Raw genomic sequence first — 20,399 nt, 5'->3', positions numbered from 1 at the left:
GTGATGCAGGGAAACAAAACAGATGTTCTTGAAAAGAATGTAAATAAAAAAAAATGTCTCATGACATATCGTGGTCATACACATTTCTCCTTTAATTACAGTAATTTGAGAAGTAGTAATTAGTGACTTCCACACCTGTGCATGAAAGGGCTCAAGCCCCACTTTAAGTCAGCATCTTCTGCATAATTGGCACTGAATCTGAATCCTTTGCAGCTCAGTCACAGAGAGCACAGTTCTGAGGATTTTGCAGCTAAAAAAACACTGAAATGAAAGTTTTACATGCCTCTATTGAGAGTTGAAGCTTGAGACTGGCAGATTCGCTTGCAAATAAGCAATGCTCACTGGTTGAGTGGTTTTCTGAGGCTGATGATGACCTCTGACCTGCATCGCAGGGACAAACCACAGCAGAAATGAACTGCTGGAGCACCATATTGCGTCGAGGCAAAGATCGTCAAAATAGCTCAAACTGTCCAAATACTCTTCCCACTTGTAGCTGCAGCGGTCAGTGGGTTATATTCCTCTCCTCCACCTGCAGGACAGCTGTGCGCCGCTGCCACGTCTCTCCTAGCTGCTGGAGTGGACGCGCAAAGTGGGGGCGCACTCCTCAGCCATCAAAACCCCGGCTTGTTCGTGAGATGCGCAGCTGTGACTGAGAGCAGCACTGGACACATCGACCACATACATTCGGCTTCTTGTGCGCAAGCTCGAGTTTAAGGACAGTTTTGGGTTTGTTTGTTTTTTGTATTTTTTTTTTTCGGTTGCTTTTTTGGCACCCCACCTCCCGAGAGCGGAGGCACATTGTCTGTGGCGCAGCGCGACAGTGCGGTGTCCGATTACAAACCGTGCGTCGAGGAGCCACCGGGCGGCACAGAGCGCTTCTCTGTGGGGCAGAAATAGCACAGGGGCTCCGGAGGGACGAGAGGAATCTGTGCAGAGACAGAAGGAGTTTTACCGAGCTCGATTTTCTGAGAAGTGACACAGCAGAACTGAGGATATATCATCTTCAGCTCATCTTTATTTTTTTTTCTGTTTCTCCCCTCCACCACTCTTCTTCTTCTCACCGGGACAAGACACGCAGCTTCGCTCCCTGCTAGATGAACGGGAGTTGGGCACCTCACTTGGTAAGACGAAACATTTTCTACCATGGTTTCTTGTGCAGCGGTTTTTATTCTTTGGATATGCCACAGTCCTGTGCACACACTCAGATTCTAAACGCGAGCTGTTTGTTTTCTCCGTGACTTTCATGCATTTCATACACCATATTTTGCAGTCATATCACAAGTTTACATGAGCAAAATATGTCGCAGAATGGGAATATGCCAGCGTCTTACAGGAATAATACACTCATGCACAAATGCAACATCCCATAACGTAAATAATCAGTTTTTAGAAGTTTTGCATTTTGCTTTGCGGTGTGCGACCACTTGGTGGTGCTGGCAGAGTGCAGCCACCAGCAGCTCCCTCTGAGCTTTTCAGCAAATCTCTATATTATACTACAAATTCCTTTTCTCTTTCAATAACTTATGACAATTGATTATGATCTGACATCATAGCCTAGAGTTTTGCAAGTCTTCAGCATCCACTACCGCATGTGTACAGATTCATTGAATATATTTATTTATTTTAAAAAAATAGTCTAGAAAAAAACTATGCAGCAGCCTGAAAATGTCAGTCCCTTGAAAGCCCAAATGCAAATTGGGAACTTTTCACACTGCTGCTAGTTCCTGCTTCTGAATATAATAAAAGCAGTGTTTTATTTATTTAGTGGCTGTGGATCAATTCTCTGCTTTCAAAGTGTGTTTGCTGCTATCTTTAGTTCAGTCTGGAAATGTTCTGGGTGCTTTGGTGACTGAAGTCACATTTTTTGAATGTGCAGACTTGGTGAGCAGAATGTGTGACCTTTCTGAGACCTGATGATTGTGTACAGTATAATACTTGTACTTTGCATCGGATGAAAAAGACTAGATGTGCCGGGCTTCTTTTATGTGGCATATCCCTTTGTTGAGGTGTTCAGACCTTCCACCCATGAACCTCAAACTTCAGGATTCACACACAATGACAGAGCCAGTGCTGCTGAGTCCTTGAAGGTCTCAACCTGAAACTATCAAAAAAAAAAAAGTTATTTTTCAAGTAGAATAAGAGCTTCATTCACCTTTTTTTCTTACTGCAAATTAAACTAAGCACAGGATCCAACATTGTATTTTGTCAGCGAAAGGATATTCAAGTTAAATATTCAATGGTAAATGCTCGTGGTGTTACGAAAGTAGTAATATATGTGGCTCAGGTGCTGCAGCTCCTCAGTTAGCCCACGGCTCTGTCCTTGGCTCCTGCCGGCCTGCAGCAGGTTCAGGTGAATGCTAATCTCCTCCCCTGATCATGCTGATTAGTGAACGATTAACCGGACATAATTGTTCACTAAGTCACTTATTCACTGGTGTTTTTTCAAGCCTGAGGCTGGCACCTTTTTTTAGAAAACATGCAAATTGTAACTGAAATGTTGTGTCCAGAGTATAAAGCACTCTTTTCCACTGCATTGGTATTCATATGGCTCTGTGGTTGTTTTGGTCGAGCTAGCTTTCAGGACTTGAAAGCAGCAGTTCTGATAAACACAGTCAGCCTCCTCTGATCTTATGGCCTCAGTCCCACGAGGATGCTGTGGCTCATCCGTCCTGTCACACTGTGCTTACCAACAGAAAAAAAAAGAGGACCCTCATCCAGATGGTAGAATTACTTTGGACTCACAGTGTCCAGGCCTTTATGAGATGTCGGATGCTAAAAATCCCCTCAGGAAAAGAGAGGAGGGAAGAGGAAAAGAAATACAAAATGAGGGAGAGAAAGATGATGTGAGAGAGATGAAGATGTGAAAGTGCTGAATCAAGAAATCATGTGACATAATGCCTTTTGGCTAAAGTTGCCAGTTTATATTGCAGCTAAAGTGCTGGAGAAACAGTGCAGGGGGAAAAAACAACATCAGCGATTGATTTAGACAGAAAATTAGTCTGCAGCTGTTTTGATAATTGATTAAGTCATGTCTTTAAGCTAAAAAACAAAACATTGTCTGTTTGCACCTTATCCAATTTAAGGAGTTTCTGCTTTTCTCTGTTTGAAATGATTTTAAAAAGAATATCTTCAGTTTCTGCACTGTTGGTCATACAAAGCAAGACATTTGAAGACATCACCTTGTGCTCTCGGACACACTGATATGGACATTTGTCGCTACTTTGTAGACTAAACTTTTAGAGGTGGAGTGAGCGATTCTGGAGAAATATAGTTGATTATTGAGTCTCATTTTCAGGTAGTTTGGGTTTCACTTTGGGTTGTGCATCCACGCTGACACACTGAACAAAACAACGTGACTCAACAGTTAATCCAACCCAAAGTGTCAGTATTTAACTACGTGGGGATGAGACTCAACAATCAACTATCTTTCTCCAGAATCGCTTAGTCCACCATTAATAGTTTAGTCTACAAAGTGGTGACAAATGTCCATATCAGTGTTTCCAAAAAAGCGAAGATGTATTGTTTTGCCTGACTAACAATCCAACAACTAAAGATATTCAATTTACAAACACTCAAAACAGAGAAAAGCAGCAAATCCTCACACCAGAGAGCTAAACACTTTTTTACTTTTTTACCTTAAAAAATAACTTAATCGGTCATGAAAATAGTTGCAGTTCAATTTTCTGTTGAAATCAATCATTGCAATTCTACTGTTGTTTTGTTTCTCCCTGCAGTGTTTCTCTATCACTCCTCTAGTCCAAACGTCCAAACCAAAGCTTCTGTATTTCATCTGGAGAGGAGACTCAGCAATCACCTATCTTTGACCAGAATCACTTACTCCACCATTATTGATTAATCGAAAAAATTATTTGGCTCCTAGTTTGATAGCTAATTGTTAAGTAATTTCAAGCTAGAAGGGCAAGAATTTGCTTGTTCTAACTTCTCAGATGTAAATATTTGCTGGTTTTCGTGATCTTCGTACTGGTAAATTAAATCATATTTTGATTTTGGACTGTTGATCGGATAAAACAAAAAAAAAAAAAAGAAAAGAAAAAAGAATACTTTTGTGTGACAGGTCTGGGCAATGTATACAAAATCAAATATTCTGATATTTCTGAATAAATGCCTTAATATTGATATTTTTGATAACTGCAACAATATTATACGGATGACAAATTTTGCTTTCTCAAAATATTAACACAATGATAAATAATCATACATAATGTGGATATAATGACTAAGTGGATGAAGGCAAATAATAGACCAGTCTGGTAAGTTCAGAAAATTACATCACTTTTCTGTATTGCAGGCTTTAAAAGTAGGACGGACACCATAGAACGATATCCCAGATCTAAGATGATGTTAATATATTGTCCAGCACTACAACCTGATGTGCATTTTCCGACCCTTTACAGACCTAATTGCTTAATTGAGAAAACAATTGGCAGATCAGTCGATAGTGGAAATAGCTGCAGCCCTAAACGGCACTAACACTCGCACTCCTGCCTCGCAGAGTCATAACAGATGGGATGAGCAGCAGAGACACATAGTATGGAAACCAGCCACACATTCCAGTGCCTCGTGAAGAGCAGCGTATGATTAGCATGATTGATATTTGCTCTGTGTTGGGAATTTGCCCGAGCACTGACACAGAACACCAGCACAAACATGGCAATTAGTCCCAACCAGGAGAATTCCATGATGAAAATGACCCCGGTGGCCTCGGCGGGCTGTGTGGTCGCCACGGAAACCCAGTGAATGACAAGCCCATTGTCGCCGACCTTTGTGATTCGGCGTCCCCCCGGGGGTCGAGCCCTGTTGGGAGTGAAAGTGAAAGGCATTATCATGCACGTGTAAACTAAACAGCCATTACCCTCCGGCCCCTCGGTGCTCTTTTAAGGCCCTTTGGTTACTTATTTATCTGACAACAGCAAGATGGTGCGCCAAGATAGTTTGTCCCTGCGCACACAGCCTCACAAAGGATCCGGCTTTATTGGCTGTGAATTGCATGGAAGCCCCCGATTTTGCAAACTCTCGTCAGCGGATGATTTATTGCTCGTATGCAAGTAAATTTGGAGCTCAAACAATAGTTGAAGTGGTTTGCTGTTCTTCCCCACTGTGCTTTGTCCTTTCACTACCACAGACTATTTATACATCACAACCACTTTGCCATTATCTCATCCTTCCCTTGCTCCTCCTGCCACTTCTCATTGTAAGACTGCTGCAGTACAGTAACTCCAGTGAAAGACGCTGATTCAAAATGTTTATGCTCATTTTTAGAGCTTATTTCCAGCAGCAGCGACACTCAGATTCATTTCTGACTGGTCTCTATATAACAAAGAAAGTCGCCACGGTGCAAGCAAACATTTCTTTCTTCTCTCCTGTCCTTGGTTATTTCGTGAGATGTTGCGATGTTGCTATGGCTATTCCAAGGTTTCCAGCAGAGTATTTTTAGAGCCACGTCTGTCACAAAGGAAAAGAAAACGTCTGCAAAATGAAAGTTTATCATCCGAGCCACTTGTGTTCTTTAAAGGCCAAAGAGTCAGATGGTTGCCATAGAGATCACAAGGAAGCTATCAAGTGGGATGCACAATGCCACCCCATAGCATCTGTTGTTTATTCTCTCAAAAGTCAGCTACGTTGCTGCCATACAGAGAGAGGAGTTACATCTCTCTCAGTCAAGGTCAGCTCCGAAAGTTTTGTCGCGTTAAAAAACTGTCACGCTACAGTCATTTCAAAACAGTCACACTGACTTTGTTTTGTGCCAGGAAATTTTCACTATAATGCTACACAGCTGGAATCACAACACAGACATGCAAAAGATTTGTGTGCAAAGAGCTGGAAGTAAAATGATAAAAAGTGGATGTGAGCTTGTGTAGAAACACTAAAAAATAAAAAAAATAAATTGTTTTAACTTAAAAAAAAGTTAGTGTCTGGGCTGCTTTAAAATATTAAGTTGACTGAATTTGAAGACAAGTTGAGGTTATTTTGTAATGATTCAAAACAAATAAATCATCCAAACTTGATATTAATTTAGTTGTGCTTGAGAAAACATGTTCAGTAAGCTTAAGATATTGAGTTGAACCAACAACTGTTCATCACCTAGACAAACATTACAAAGTAATTTTATTGCATTGTTTTAGTCTCATTTAATCTAAAACAATGCATGCAGGATAGTCTGTTAATATGCTGGTTATGTATCTTCATTAACTTAATTAAATGAGTTGATTGAACGTTATTCAATACATAAGTCAAAAGACGGTTAGATGAATTAATGTGTGAGTTCTGAAGTGTTCTGAAATTTTGTAGCTTAATTAACTTGAATAAATATGACTATATTTTTAAGTTAATCAGAAAAGATTAGTTGTTTCCACTAAATTCCCATTTTTTTGTACAGTGCAGTTCTTCAAACTACAAAAAAGAAGGATCTCAGGAGAGTTTTAACTCTCGAACAACACATGCTGGGAAGTCGGCTAATATGCCGTTCATGTTTGAATGAACTTAATTTAATGAATTGATTGAACTCCGTACAGTGCATTCATTCAACTCATCGTTTCAAGTCAGAAGACTTCAAGTTGGAAGAACTCTTGCTCATAAGTTTGGAAGTGTTCTGCAAATAAACAGTTTCATTAACTTGAGAAAGTTTAATTGATTCCACTAAACTCCCGTATGATTTTTTTACAGTGACAAACACAGTATTTCTCCGGTGGGACAGATCCGTGTTAAATAGGCAGGGGAGGCTGTGATAATTTCACACTGCATGCTAAACAGCAGAACCAGCACAGGGGCAGGTGTAGGAAATAATTTGAGTTCAGAGAGGCACAGGCAGCCGATATGTGATCCTGGATGTGCTATTATGTCTGCTGCTCGGATCCAAGAGCGAGTGTCTGTGGTTTGAGTAAAACATCCAGTTTCATGTCCACACGTCAAAGGGAATTAGCACCACCGAAGCAGCCTTCACTCGCCAGCACTGTTACACCACATTAGCTCTGTCCCTCTCTCCGCTACAACCTCAAAACCCCACTCAAATAGCAGAGGAATGTGTTTTTTAACCACCATGCCAGTACAGGAAAGAAAGAGGGAGACTCTATTTGGGTCACGATTAAATAATCCCCAAAGCCTCTTTTTCTCTGGGGATCAAGCCAAGAGGATGTTTGAAAGGTTAAACAGAGATGGATCCAAACTTCTGTGACAACAGGAGAAGCGATTATTGTAAACTCATTTAAGTTTGGAGTTTGTTGTACTTTAACTTTCGCACTTGTATCGGCGCCAGAGAGAGCGAGAGCGGCTGAGCGTTGGAGGAGGAGAGTAAGACGGCGGGGAGCGTGTGACGAGGTGTAATGAGTCAGGGGGAAAAGAGGGTGAAAAGAAAATAAGAGATCGGGGAAGAAAGCGCGAAGAGGCTTTGCTGGTCTTTGTTTATTGACTGATTGAGCGCCACAGGGCCATTTGAAGGGTGAAATGAGTCATGAGTTGTCACCAAACACATACACAGACAGACACACTCTTTTTTTTCCTCTCTCTGGGCCGTCACCCAGCTGTATTTCTCTGGAAGATGAATGACTTTGAAGCATGAATGAGAGGATCATTTGATAGCGGCGCTCAGCTCGTATATTTCTCTTTTATAGGAGCTTCTTCTTCTTCTTTCAGGCTGCAGCTTGTACCTCTGAGGTGAGAGTAAAACTGGACTGCCTCCTGTGAGACTGTGACACTAGTCACTATGTATAGTCACAGCTAAATTAGCAACATGCACCTTTTACACTGTAAAAAAAAAGTCATACAGGAAGTTAATGGAATCAAGTGATCTTTTCTCATTACCTTAACTTTATATGGCTGTTTTATTTATTCAAGTTAATTTAACTTAAATGTCTATTCAGTCTATCTATTTTAAATAATTTCTATTACATTATTTTCAGAACACTAAAGAATTTATAAAAGTGGCTTCCTCTAACTTGAAATCGTTAAAACTCCTCTGAGAAGTTGTCAGTCTGGCAGTAAATGTACAGCGCAGGTTACAGTGAGTCAGTTAATAAACACTGCAGCTTTTCAACACTGAGAAAAGTCTGGTCTGTTGTTTCCCAACTGCTGGAAACGTGGCAGGTTTACCCCTGAAGTAAGTTGTGGAGGAAACACTAATGCTTAGCCAATGCTAATGCTAGTGTTGTAGATTTATAACGTGGGCTTTGGTGCTATTATCTCCCTTTCATAAGCTTTGTAATCCAACCTTCAGAGTCTTTTTGGAGATCCAACATTGAATGTCCTCTGTAGAAACTTCTTCTAAACAGTTGTAGTTAGCCGGATTCTGGCAATCCCAAGACGCCAGAGATCAAGTCTCTCAATAATCAGAGGCTGTCGTCCTTACTTCTCAACCAATTGCAGGTTGCGTGACTTGTGTGTGACAGCGCTGAGCCTCAGGTATATTAACAGATCAGTTTACTGATCTCAGCATGAGATTGACCCTTCAAAATAAAATTTGCAGTGATGACGGTAATGTGGTCATCGTCACAGCCCTAGTCACTTACTGTGAACCATAATGAAGGTTCCTTGTTGGTTCAACTTAATATCTTCTCACGTACAAAAGAATTATTAAGTTTATTTGACTAGAAAGAGTATTGGTTTTGTATCATTACAAAATTACCTCAACTTGTCTTTTTAAATTCAGTCAACTTAAAATTATGTCAACCTACACTAAGTTTTTAAAATTGAAAAAAAATGTATATTTTTACAGTAAAGCAGGTGCATGAGTATTTGCTTTGTGCTTGTGGTTGTTTGTGTGGCATGTCATGTTCTGTTTGCCATATGTTTTTCACATCAGCAGGAGGTTATGATCCAGCTGACGCGTTTGCTAGTTTGAGTTTTTTACCCCTCATGGGACGTTCAATGGCGTCTTATCTTTATAGAGCATATCATTATACGATAAGAAGCTGTTTTGATGTGATGTGTTTAGAACTATCCGATCTTCTTCTATCGCACCGCTGCAAACAGCCAGAGAAGCTGTAATTTGATCACTAAGAGGATATAAATACAGAAAATCCTTTAATCTTCAGCAAATGAAAACATTTATCTCTACTTTGAAATCATTACGAAGGGCTAATCAGAGCAATATCCTCGAAGAAGAAAAAAATTGTTGTGCAGAGGATGCTTCCCTCAGCACATGAATGAGAAATTACAGAGCGTGCTATATTCTTTTTATCCGACCTTATATGAAAGTTTGAGATAACATCTAAAAGATAAAGCAGCGTACTACTTGTAGTTCGGCCACGCAGGAAAAATGGGAGCGGAAGAGAGATACAGAGGGAGATTAGAGGAGAGATATAAAGAGAGAAAAGGGAGATTGGACGGCGCAGATAGAGGTGAAAAGATAAGAACTTAAGTTTCCCAGACAAAGAGGGGAGGCGCCGGCTTTTTGAGGGGAAAAAGAAAAGGGCAAAAGAAAAAGAAAGGGGAATTATGTAGAGATAGAAGGGGTGATACGAGGATTGACGAGCAGACAGGCGGGCCGGGCAGGGTTGGAGGGAAATTGTTAAATACATACAAGGAGAAGTTTCTCTCAAGAGGCAGCGGTCTAGTCTAGTCGGTCCCCCGGATGCATCTGTCTGCTGGATTCATCTGTCAGTGTTGCAGGTCCTTAGAGAGGGACGGACAGAGAGACAGGCAGGATGGGACAAGACAAGAAAGAGAAAAGTAGGCAGCAAGAGAGAAAGACAGGAGAGGAGAGTTGACAGAGAAGAGGAAAACAAGATGAAGGAAGAGACGAATGAAGCAAAGGCTTTTCACATGGGGATGAAGGGGACATATCTTAAGATTTCACTTCAAAAAATATTTTTACGTTTTCATTTTTTTAGTTTACTCGCTAAAATCTCTCTCCAAGCAGAGTCCTCTTTGTCAACACATTAAAGTCCAAAAATGTTGATGCTCATCTGAGTCACTTTCTGTTACTACCTCGCACTGTTTTGCCCCGGGCTTCTCGTCTCAAGCTGTGCTTACATCAACATATTTTTATTCACATTTTGAAGTATCGCATTCTTAAAGGTTGATAGAAATGGCAAAAACTTTGCGACTTAAAGTTTTCTTGATGTGGTCTTTGTCTTTTTCAGAAGAGAATGGGGTATGAAAAAACACAAATAACTCCTGACATAGTGAACATTTAAATCACATGACTGATCAGCTGTTTCCTCAGTCCTCTCATTGCTCCCATGACTCTGTAACACTTTCATGATCACTCCACGTTTAATGTAACCCACCTTACATTAATACACTACACAAATATTTCAGCTTCAACTGATACATTTTAATATCTTGCGACCTCTTTTCCTGCACTGGTATCATGGTTTTCCGACCTGCTGCTGGATGGAAACAGCGTTCACCTGCATTTACGCCTGATACTCCACCACATTTATTTGACAGCTGGTTGCTGTGGACGTGTTTCAGGTTTTACATTTGAAAAATGCATATAATGAGCTCCACAAATATGATGGAATATTAAGGATTAATGCAGTGGTTCCCAATTGCTTTGTCTTGTGGCCTCTTACTGAAAAGCAGTGGGACTCATTTAACCAAAGAGCCCACTAAACTTCCCTCTAAACTCGTTTCATTTCATTTAAATAATTGGTGGAGGCACAAAGTGGTGGAATTATCCATTCACAAAGGCAAAGATTAGAGAATAGTAAGAAAAAAATGAATACTAATTTGCATCACAGAACCATTTTTGCTCCATTCTACCCCATTAATCAACTCATCATGACTAAAACACCATACTATATAAAACTAGCTGCCTATTGACCAACTACAACAGCAAAATACGACTTACTCTTTGTTGTATCAGTGGTAACTATCTAATAATCTATAATAATGTAATACAAATATGTGACTTTTACTCATAGTATATTTTCCTGATAATACATCTGTACTTTTACACAAGTAGGATTTGGATGCAGAGCTTCTTCCACCACTGCATCGCCCACCTTAATGGAGGAGGTTGTTGAGAGGAAGCCTGCAGGCGCTACACAGGGTGGAAAAAAGCACGTCCGCCTCTACTGCATGTTTTTGTGCAAAAGGGCATTCACAGTTAATATTCTCCTTAAAACATGCTAGGATTGAACATCTGGCAAAAAGAGCAAAGGAGGAAATACTTCATTTATCAGAAATTATTAAGTATTAAGGAAGGAAAATGTGATTTTAAGTAGGGTTACCACCTTAATAATGCAGCAATTTACTGTAATTGAAGGACCTCTGACTTCGTTGTGTGCCTCAAACCAAACCACCGCCCTTGAAATCGAGGCAAAGTGAAAAACGAGTAGGAAAACACAGTCGCGTGGTCTTGATGGAGTTCTCCTTCACACACACCTACTGTATTGTTTTCCAAAACCGTGCCTGCGAACGCCACACACACACACACACACACACACTCCAGACATGAGCGTCTCATGAGTCATGTCCTTTACTCGTCTGTGTCGGGCCTGAATGTGAATGTGTAGTCTAGCCCAGCCAGCGTCGACACAAAGCCGCCTCAGTTCTGAAGGTGAAACCACACAGAGGATGTGTGGTCTGATCTAAACCACCAGCAGTGAATAACAAACCACTTATTATTCCTTCTGAATAACATTTCATTCTTCCTTGAATAAACCATCAGCAAGAATGAGCCCTCAGTTAGAAAAAACTGGCTGTCTGCCCACCACAAACACCTTATTTTGTTGATTGCACACTTAGAGCACTAAGCTGGATTGACTTTGATTTTCTTTTTGAGCTCTTTGCACGAGAGGAAGTGGCCATTTGGAGTTGAATCGTAAGAGTTTGGTCTCCAGGGATATTTTTGTTATGGGACATTAAATCTATTAAAAGTCTAGCCAGGTACTGGGCTTCAGTGATAAGGATATCAGGTGCTGTAAAAGACAGAGGAGTAATTCTAGAGGCATTGCCGGGAGTGTCCTTTTCTCTATACACAGTGTTGGTTGGCTAATACAGTGGTCTGATTATGCTCTTCATGAAACAAGAGAATGTTTCTATTCTCCTACTCCAGCTCTATTGTGTTACTGAATTCCCCCGAGAAGTGAGTTACGTTCAAGAGTTGTGCTGACTCTCTGCCTCTGCTTCTTCTGCCCCTGTTGGGACTGAAGTGGATTGTTTAAATATTCTCTAGGATGAGATGGGTTTTTTTCTTTCCTCTGTCGAGCGTACAAAAGAGAGAAGACTCAAGTACAAAAAATAAACACCTTAAAGTGCCTAAAAACACACATCCCAGCAGCGTCATATAATGTTGACAGAGATTCTTGTGCTATAAAAACAATTGCACAGGAATTTAGTGGAATCAACTCATCTTTTCTCATTAATTTAACATTAATATACACGTTTTATTCATTGAAGTTAATTAAAAGAGTAAATGTAAGACCCTAGCATTCAGAAATGAGTACTGCAGTCCAAATAGTGAGTTGGAGTTGGAATCATAGACATTATATAAAATAATGTACAGTCTGTGGTCCCCCGGTCCCAGCCAACTTAAAATTTTAAGGCATCCCAGGCACAAAGTTTTTAAAGTTAAATCAAATACTTTGTTTTTTACAGTGCAGAGAAAAGAGGTGGTCACATTGATGGAAAGATGATATCAAAAAATAAATCCCCAGGAATAAGCAAACCGGCACAATAACAAAACGATTCCTGTGTGAAACAAATATGAGGAATATTAATAGTTGCGGTGTTTGTTTCACACGCAGCTCTGTTCTCAGGTGCATGTGTCAGTTCCTCTGGAGGGTCAGCAGGGTGACTGAGAGGAAAGGCTCCTGTTTCACTTTCTCAGAGACCCCAGTAGTCGACCTCGTCTTGACCAGGCCCGACCCCCAACCCTGACCCCGTCTTCACCGCTGCCCTTTCAAAGAGAGCTACCCGTAGGTGTGCAACAAAGGTGCACATTTGCATGAAAACACTCACTCTGGCAGTGCTCAGCAGCAGGAGACTAAAAAGAGAAAAGACAATTTTGTTAATGAGGATAAGCCGAGATCAGCCCAGTCAAATCATTATAAATGAAGGATAAAAATGGATTTTGTTGCAGGAAACCTTCGCAGCTGTTTTTCACTTAAGCTGTTGCAGAACTCTTTAAGACAGGCACAGCGAGGGAGGAACTCCTACGCAGAGGATAAATTTCCTCTGGACTTGCCCTACCACAACACTTTGTTGCAGTGCTCTTGTTGTCATTAAAAATAGACCTCTGCCCTTCTGAAACACGGGCCCCGTAGCATCCTGATCTATTTTGTGCTCCATGCTGTTCCCCAAAGGCTCTCTGGGTAGAAAAGTACTCCCTTCTCTGCAGCAGTTAAGGGCAAAAGGGGATTCTTTCCTGCAGGGTCGACGTCTTTTTATTGACTTTAGAAGAGCACACAAAAAGGAGTTATATCGCACAATGCAATGAGGAAACTGTTGCCAGAGACCATCAAGCTGCTGAAACTCAGGAGGTAATTGTGCGAGTAAAGATGGTTGAGCTTTTTCTTTGTTTTAATGCCTCTGCTGGTGTTTCAAAACTGGAAATTTGTAGCTGGAGATCTATAAAGCACACTATAAAAATATATTTGTTTTGTCTAGGCCGCCTTAAAATTTTAAGTTGACTGAATTTAAAAAGACAAGTTGAGGTAATTTTGTAATGATTCATAACAAATAAACTTTTCTAGTCAAATAAAGTCGATATTAAATCAGTTCTACTTGGGAAAACATGTCCAATAAGCTTAAGATAATAAACTGAACCAACTGCGAGGTGGTGGGAGGGGCTTGACTGTTACATGGCTCCAGTCTTCTGCTCTTATCTGAATAAATGTGACTTGTTTCTGATAGCAACATTCACTAAAAGCATTTAAGGACAGTAAAAATTAGATTAGCAAATTACTGAAACAAAGCGGTACAATAAATACACTTAAAATTAACAAGACAATTCATCATGAAATGGAGAGAGAGTCAACAGCAGCACATCGTCTGTGACCACTGCATTTCGACAAAGCAGATACATAACAGGAAGTGGAGCATCAGGAAGCAGAAACAACCACATACTTTCAAAATAAAATTTCAAAATAAAAGTCTCTAAACTAAAATGTTTAAACACCATCAGCAAACTCCTTTTGTTTTATTTCCCCTGTATAAATCTTATTTAGTTGACTTTGTTTCACTCTGTAAATCTCCCCTGGTCAGTTCACTAGTGAACTTAAATGAACTTGACTGGTTAATTGAACTTGTATATTTTCATTAAGTTAATGAGACAAGATTAGTTTATTTCATTAAATTTCTGTATGATTTTTACAGTGGGCTGAATTGTTTTTCAAGAAAAAGCAGATGTTTTTTTCTCCTATTCCTCAGCGCCAATACAGCTCCCACACACCTTCTCACTCTGCGCTGAAAACCATACTATTAATACGATACTTAATTCGTCCCTAGAGGGAAATAATCTTCTCGTCCGCCCTCCCTCTGATAGGGGAAGGTCAGAGTGTGGGGTGAGCTGGATCTGCGAGGGATGCAGTAACTTACTCAAGGACACTTACAACCCCTCATGTTCAGTTTTATGGCCAGTGTTGTGTTTTAATAGGCACGAAACACAACAGCGGTTTCTGCTCCCTGCGTCCGATTCAGGCCAAACACCCGCAGGCAATGGCAAGTCTCTGTGCGCACAATGAGACCCACTATAACATGTCATTGTCATCAGCAGAGCTCCACACCCACACCGCCTCCCTTCCCCCCCCCCCCCCCCCTCGCAGCCTCGTATATCATAATTAACACTTTGTCACTCCAAATATATGTTTCTCCTCTGCCTGGTCTTATAGTGAGTTTGTAGTAATTGCATATGAGCACGTGTGATTTCTCACCCTCTCAGATATGCAGGGTTCATCAGTTTTTTTGAGCTGCAGCAATTATAGTAATTGGCAGGTTACAGTCACTTGATTTCATTTTTGATTCTCACCCTTTAGTGCTTCTTTATCGGCCCTTTTTGCTCTTGCATACGTGTGAACTGATGACAGACTTCAGACACTTCAGTCTAACTATCTGCGATTCAGAAGCTGGTGAAATAAATAAGTCCATAATATATCAATTGACTTTTTATGTATAATTGAGACTTTTTATTGTATAATTTTTACTTTATATTTCGGAAATTTTACTTGACTTTTCTATCATTATTTTGACTTGGTATCACATCACCCTATTTAGACTATATAGGCCTTGTCCAACTCCACTCTTGGCACTAAGTGAGGCACAAGATGCAAAGAGGTTGTATTTAGTATCTCGATTAGTCATCCAGGGTTCATCCGTCTTTTCAGCTGAAGCAATTATAGTAATTGGCAGGTCATTTCATTTCATCGTTGATTCTCACCCTTTAGTGCTTCATAGTTATCCTCTTTCCTCTCTCACATGTGTGAATCAATGACATTTAGACTGAGTCAGTGTGATGTGCTTCATAAGCTGGCAGAACTATTAAAAATACCTTTAGCAGAAAAGGTAAAAATATAAGCAGCACAAATCATCTGCATCCATATTTAGCCGCAGAGCATGATTAGCGTGAAGGAGGTAAGGGATGTTAATTGCAGTGTACAGTCACATGGTTTACTGCTATTGTTGTAAAAGCACCGGTAGCAGAACATCCTACCTAAGAAACAATTACGCAAATCACACTGTTATTTATGCCTCACTGGCTTGACTATAATTTAGCTGCTTGTCTGATTCTGCGTCTGGTCCCACACATACTGTCACTCAAAATGACCTGTTTCTCATTTTTCTCCAGACACACACACACACACACACTTTTACCACTTTCATACCCTCCCAGTGTGCTGAAGAATGCAACTTGACGGGTTGATTAATGCAGATCGTCCAGCTGTATCATTCTCTTGAGAACAGAAAGCTTATTTCTGCAACTGCAACAAGATGAATGCTCACACACACTGTAAAAAAAAAAAAAAACTGTTTAACTTAAAAAATGTAGTGTCTGACTGCCTTAAAATTTTAAGTTGACTAAATTTGAAAAGACAAATTAAGGTAATTTTCTAACAAATAAAGTCTTCTAGTAAAATACACTTTTAGGTTTTTAGTTTTAAGTCTTAAACAGTGCATGGTTGGAAGTCTCTGATATGCTGATCATATCTCTTCAGAAACTTTAATAAGTTCCAAGTCAAAAGACTGAAAGTTCTGAAGTGTTTTGAAGATAAATGCTAGAAATTTAAAGATTAATGCAAAAAGGTGAATTGATTCAACTAAATTCCTGTATGATTTGTTTTTACAGTGCAGGTTAGAATAGTGTTGTTGATGGATGTACAGTGATGTCAGGATAATAACAGATGGACAAAGTAAAAGTGGCCTTTGCGAGTTGGGAGGTTGAGAAGTAACAGATATGGCGTTGAGCACACCTGGAGGCCACATGTGGATTACCCCGCCTGCCCCCCCGCCGGCATCCCGGCTCGGAAAACTCCATCGTCATCATTATAGTAAAGGGTGGAGGGGATCATTAAGTCATTATTTATGTGCTTTCTGCTGTTTTATCACCTCCAGACACAGTCTCACAACACAGACACCCACACTCACAGCCCCAGAAGAATAACATAATTGTATGAGGCGGCCAGGGGGTCCCGTCTAATAGAAAAAGTGCAGACATTAACAGTCTGGGCCAGCTGCAGAGACGACTAACCCGCTGTTTTTTTTTTTCTTACTCCTGTTAGGCTCGTTTACACCTAGTGTTGTTTATGTTTATTTACAAGCTGCTGCCACAATGAACCCGCACTTCCAGATTTCCTCCGGTCTGAGAGATGAGGTAGCAGAGGGGAAGTTTTTACAGGCAATTTCCCATTTACAATAGTAGTAGTTTGCTTGATGAGGCCGGATAAATAAGAATAAAAAAAAAACGTGTGGCAAACAGAGCACTTTAAGCTCCCGCTCTCTTTCCTCCCCCGCAACATTTTCAAGCCTGTTCGTAAAAAACGGACCAGGCTGTTCAGTGTGAACTGGTTTATTTCAGTCTGCCTCTCCTTGTCGCCCATTTTGTCATCATTTCACACCGTGATGATGACATGATCGCAGTTTACATAAAACAAAGCCAGAAAAAAGCCCAGTGTGTTGATGAAAACAGACAAATATGTATGGAAGGCCCTATGGTAAATAAAAAGTCTATATAAAAACTTTTTAACCTTTTTGCAGATATGTGCTTCCATACATATGAGGAAGAGGTGGTCTAAAGAAGAAAAGACACAGGAGGAATTGGGATAGAAGTGGATGTTAAACAGACTTGCACTGTGTTGCACCTGGTGCTGTGGCTCCTGCAAAAGGCCATGTGGAGTCAGCTCTCTAGACACCACACTCCCAGATCCTCAGAATACCGCTGTTTCCTTTCCCTTTACTTTAAAACGAGGGGGGACTGTTGCTTTTCCAGCTGCGCCCGACCACCTCACCCGGAATCTGTTCCCCTGTTGTTTTCATGTCCTGATTCAATTACCTCTGTGGGACCGCTCGGCTGACACATGACTTACACACACTGGACTGGAGGGATGTGAGGAATTGCAGTTTATGGCATGTGGTGTGTGTTATTCATGGAGATCCCAGGGTAGCTCTCTCCATAGCAAAGCCACACTTTTCCAACCCTCCCTTTGATTCCTCTGAAGTGCCACTAAACTCACTCTTTCTTTCCATCTAAACTCATCTTCTATTAATCCTCTCCACTCTCCTCCTCACTCACCGCTCCTTTTGTTCCTGCTTAACCTCTTTAAAACCCCTCTCCTCTTCCCTCTGTCCAAGGCCGTCCCTTCATTTCATCTCGTCCAACCTCTACTCTTCATCCTCCCCTGCATCTCCTTCATTCTTTGTTCCTCTATTCCTCTCATTATTGCCGGCCGCTCTCCGGTAATCTACCTCAAGTGACCCTAAACGACTTTCTCGCCTCTTCACCCTCTCCAGGCTTTTGCTCCTCGCTCTTCACATTTTGAGGAGTGGGTCAGTGTGGCTCTGAAATCCGTTACTTCAGCACGTTTCAGTCTTCTCAGACAGCCTCCCAGAATTTACTGGCAGACGAGAAATACACAGAAATCACTCACACACTTGTTCGTATGCACATTTTCACACACGCTCGCTCGACATAGTATTGGTGGCAGATATAATATATGCAGGCATCCAGACGAACTCGCTGGAGTGTTCAGCCGGAGCATAAATCGCAGCACAGTTATACGGCACCGTCACGCACGTACACACTTAAATTTGTTCTGAGTGTGTCCACCGACTGCACGCTTCTGAGCTACACCAGTCAGTAAACGTGTGATAATGCACTGCTGGATTTCGAACACTTTTTGCACTGTTATGCTGCAGGACTGAAAATAAGAAGCGCTCAAATCTCAAGCTAATATATCAATGCAAAAACATTATATAGACTGTTTTCAATTGGGAATATGGTGGAGATTACAGCATTATATTAGGGTGATCACAGAAATAAGCAGATGTTTGGTAAATACTTCTAAGTTGCTGCTAAGCTGCAATTCATGTTAGTGTTGTAAAAGGGATTTCTGTTTGATTCGGATGCATTAAGAAGAAAAAAAACATGAATAAGGCTCACTAGGCACAAAAAAGCATGATTATAATGACTAGTTGGGGATTTGTCATCATATAATTAAATTATATATCTTGATAATGATAATAAATCTCCATGTCATTTGGTTAGATGAAAATAACACAGAAAAATAATGTAGTCAAATCCAAGTAACAGCGTGTCAATGAAGCTGATTTGTTCCTCCAATAGGAAATTTTCTCTATTATTTTGTTTGGGCATACATTTCTGCAAGTAAATAGTAATTATAAACTTCATGTAACACTTTTCTCAACAATGTTGTAAAATGCTGTATAGAAGAAAAGAAAATCAGACAAGGCAGATAAATTAAGAAAAAGACCAAATGAACTACACCGAGGGATCTTGTAGCAGAGTATAGATTCAATTAAATTCTTCTTTAAGTTGCCCATCTTGTTTCATTTATTTACACTGATATATCCAAATTCTTTCAGCTTTGTTTTATGGATGAAGGGGTTGTTTAATGTTTTATAGATTCATACATCAATCACACAACATAAAAAAACACTTTACTGTACAGTTTACAAAAGACTGGGGCTGCAAATGATGATTAATTTCATTGATTTATCTGTTGATTTTTCTGGCAGGGATTATGCAGCTGCTTGCGTGTGTGTGTGTGTGTGTGTGTGTGTGTGTGTCTGTGTCTGTGTGTGTGTCTGTGTGTGACCAACAGACCAGCTAATCTCACATACTTACTGACCAATCTGCCTATTTTTGTGCACATTCACAACTGTATGCTGACAGACCTCTGTGATTGATTTTTTTTTTCTTTTTAATCTTGAAACTTTTTATTCTTACGACCTGATGACAGACCTAAACAGAGGCATTATGTTTTAGGATCAACCCATTCTTGTGAATGCAATATCTCAAGAACGTCTTGAGGAAATGTCTTCAAACTTGGCACAAATGTCCACTTGGACTCCATGATGAATTGCTTCGTGGTCATAGGTCACTGTGACCTCACTAAACATGTTTTTAGCCATAAATGAAGAATCATACTAATTATGACTTTAACGTCGATGTCTAATATGATACCAGCAGTAGTGGAGAGTAAATACATGTAATGAAAGTACAAAATAAATGTAATTGTAATCTGTTATGTTACTGAGGAACAAAATATGACTGCAAAGGATTTCCATGTGATATTCTGTTCAGGTTGCCTGGTGGAGATTTGTACTCTACTGAGTGCACTCTTTTACTTCTTTATAGATTCATTTGTCACTCACACAACACACTAAGACTGCAACTAATGATTATTTTAGTTGATTTATCTGCTGATAATTTCTCAGTAAGTCCTTTTTTTTCTATAAAAGCAGAAGGGAAGAGAAGAATTACTTAATTAATCTCCAAGGGTAGATTTCAGCTCTGTCACAAAAATGTCAGATATCAGTGAAAAATGCTCATTATAATTCCCAGGAGCTCAACTATCAGTCCAGAACTGAAGATATTTAGTACACCGTGATGTAAAACAGGAAAAAGCAGCAAATCATCACACCTGAAAAGCAGAATCAGATAATATTAGGGGATACTTGCAGATACTCTTTTCAGATTGATGAATCGATTGAAGGTTTCATTGTTTCATTTCTACAAAACACACTTTCTTTTGGGTGCAGGAGAATTTTTCCAGACATAGAAGAAACATAAACACCACGTTCCCTGGGACATACCATGTCTACACATGGAGGAAGAGACACATAAATACCAATAAACATGATCAGATAAGCAGCTGTTCACAGCACTGTTAAAAGTGTTAACATATCACAGCAATAAATACAAGGAGGCACAGATACAAGCTCACACTCACAGAGGAACATGTGAGTAAATATAAACTGAT

General features: G+C 40.2%; 1 protein-coding gene across 2 annotated transcripts in view; it reads left to right on the top strand.

The window, feature by feature from the left end:
- The first annotated feature begins 314 nt into the window (after window positions 1-314).
- sema5a (sema domain, seven thrombospondin repeats (type 1 and type 1-like), transmembrane domain (TM) and short cytoplasmic domain, (semaphorin) 5A) overlaps window positions 315-20,399 on the top strand; it is a 173,942-nt gene continuing 153,857 nt past the window's right edge. Inside the window, exon 1 of one of the 2 annotated variants that reach the window (XR_014772698.1) lies at window positions 315-1,121. The gene's annotated coding sequence lies outside the window, so the exon portion shown is untranslated. The remainder of the gene's footprint in view (window positions 1,122-20,399) is intronic. The other variant, XM_084747092.1, reaches the window with a different exon arrangement.

Source organism: Lutjanus erythropterus, chromosome 21 (genome assembly GCF_056507025.1).
Source record: "Lutjanus erythropterus isolate fLutEry1 chromosome 21, fLutEry1.hap2, whole genome shotgun sequence".
Taxonomy (NCBI): Eukaryota; Metazoa; Chordata; class Actinopteri; order Lutjaniformes; family Lutjanidae; genus Lutjanus; species Lutjanus erythropterus.
The sequence above is the reverse complement of the archived record's forward strand: the minus strand, read 5'-3'. Positions and strand labels throughout refer to the sequence as shown.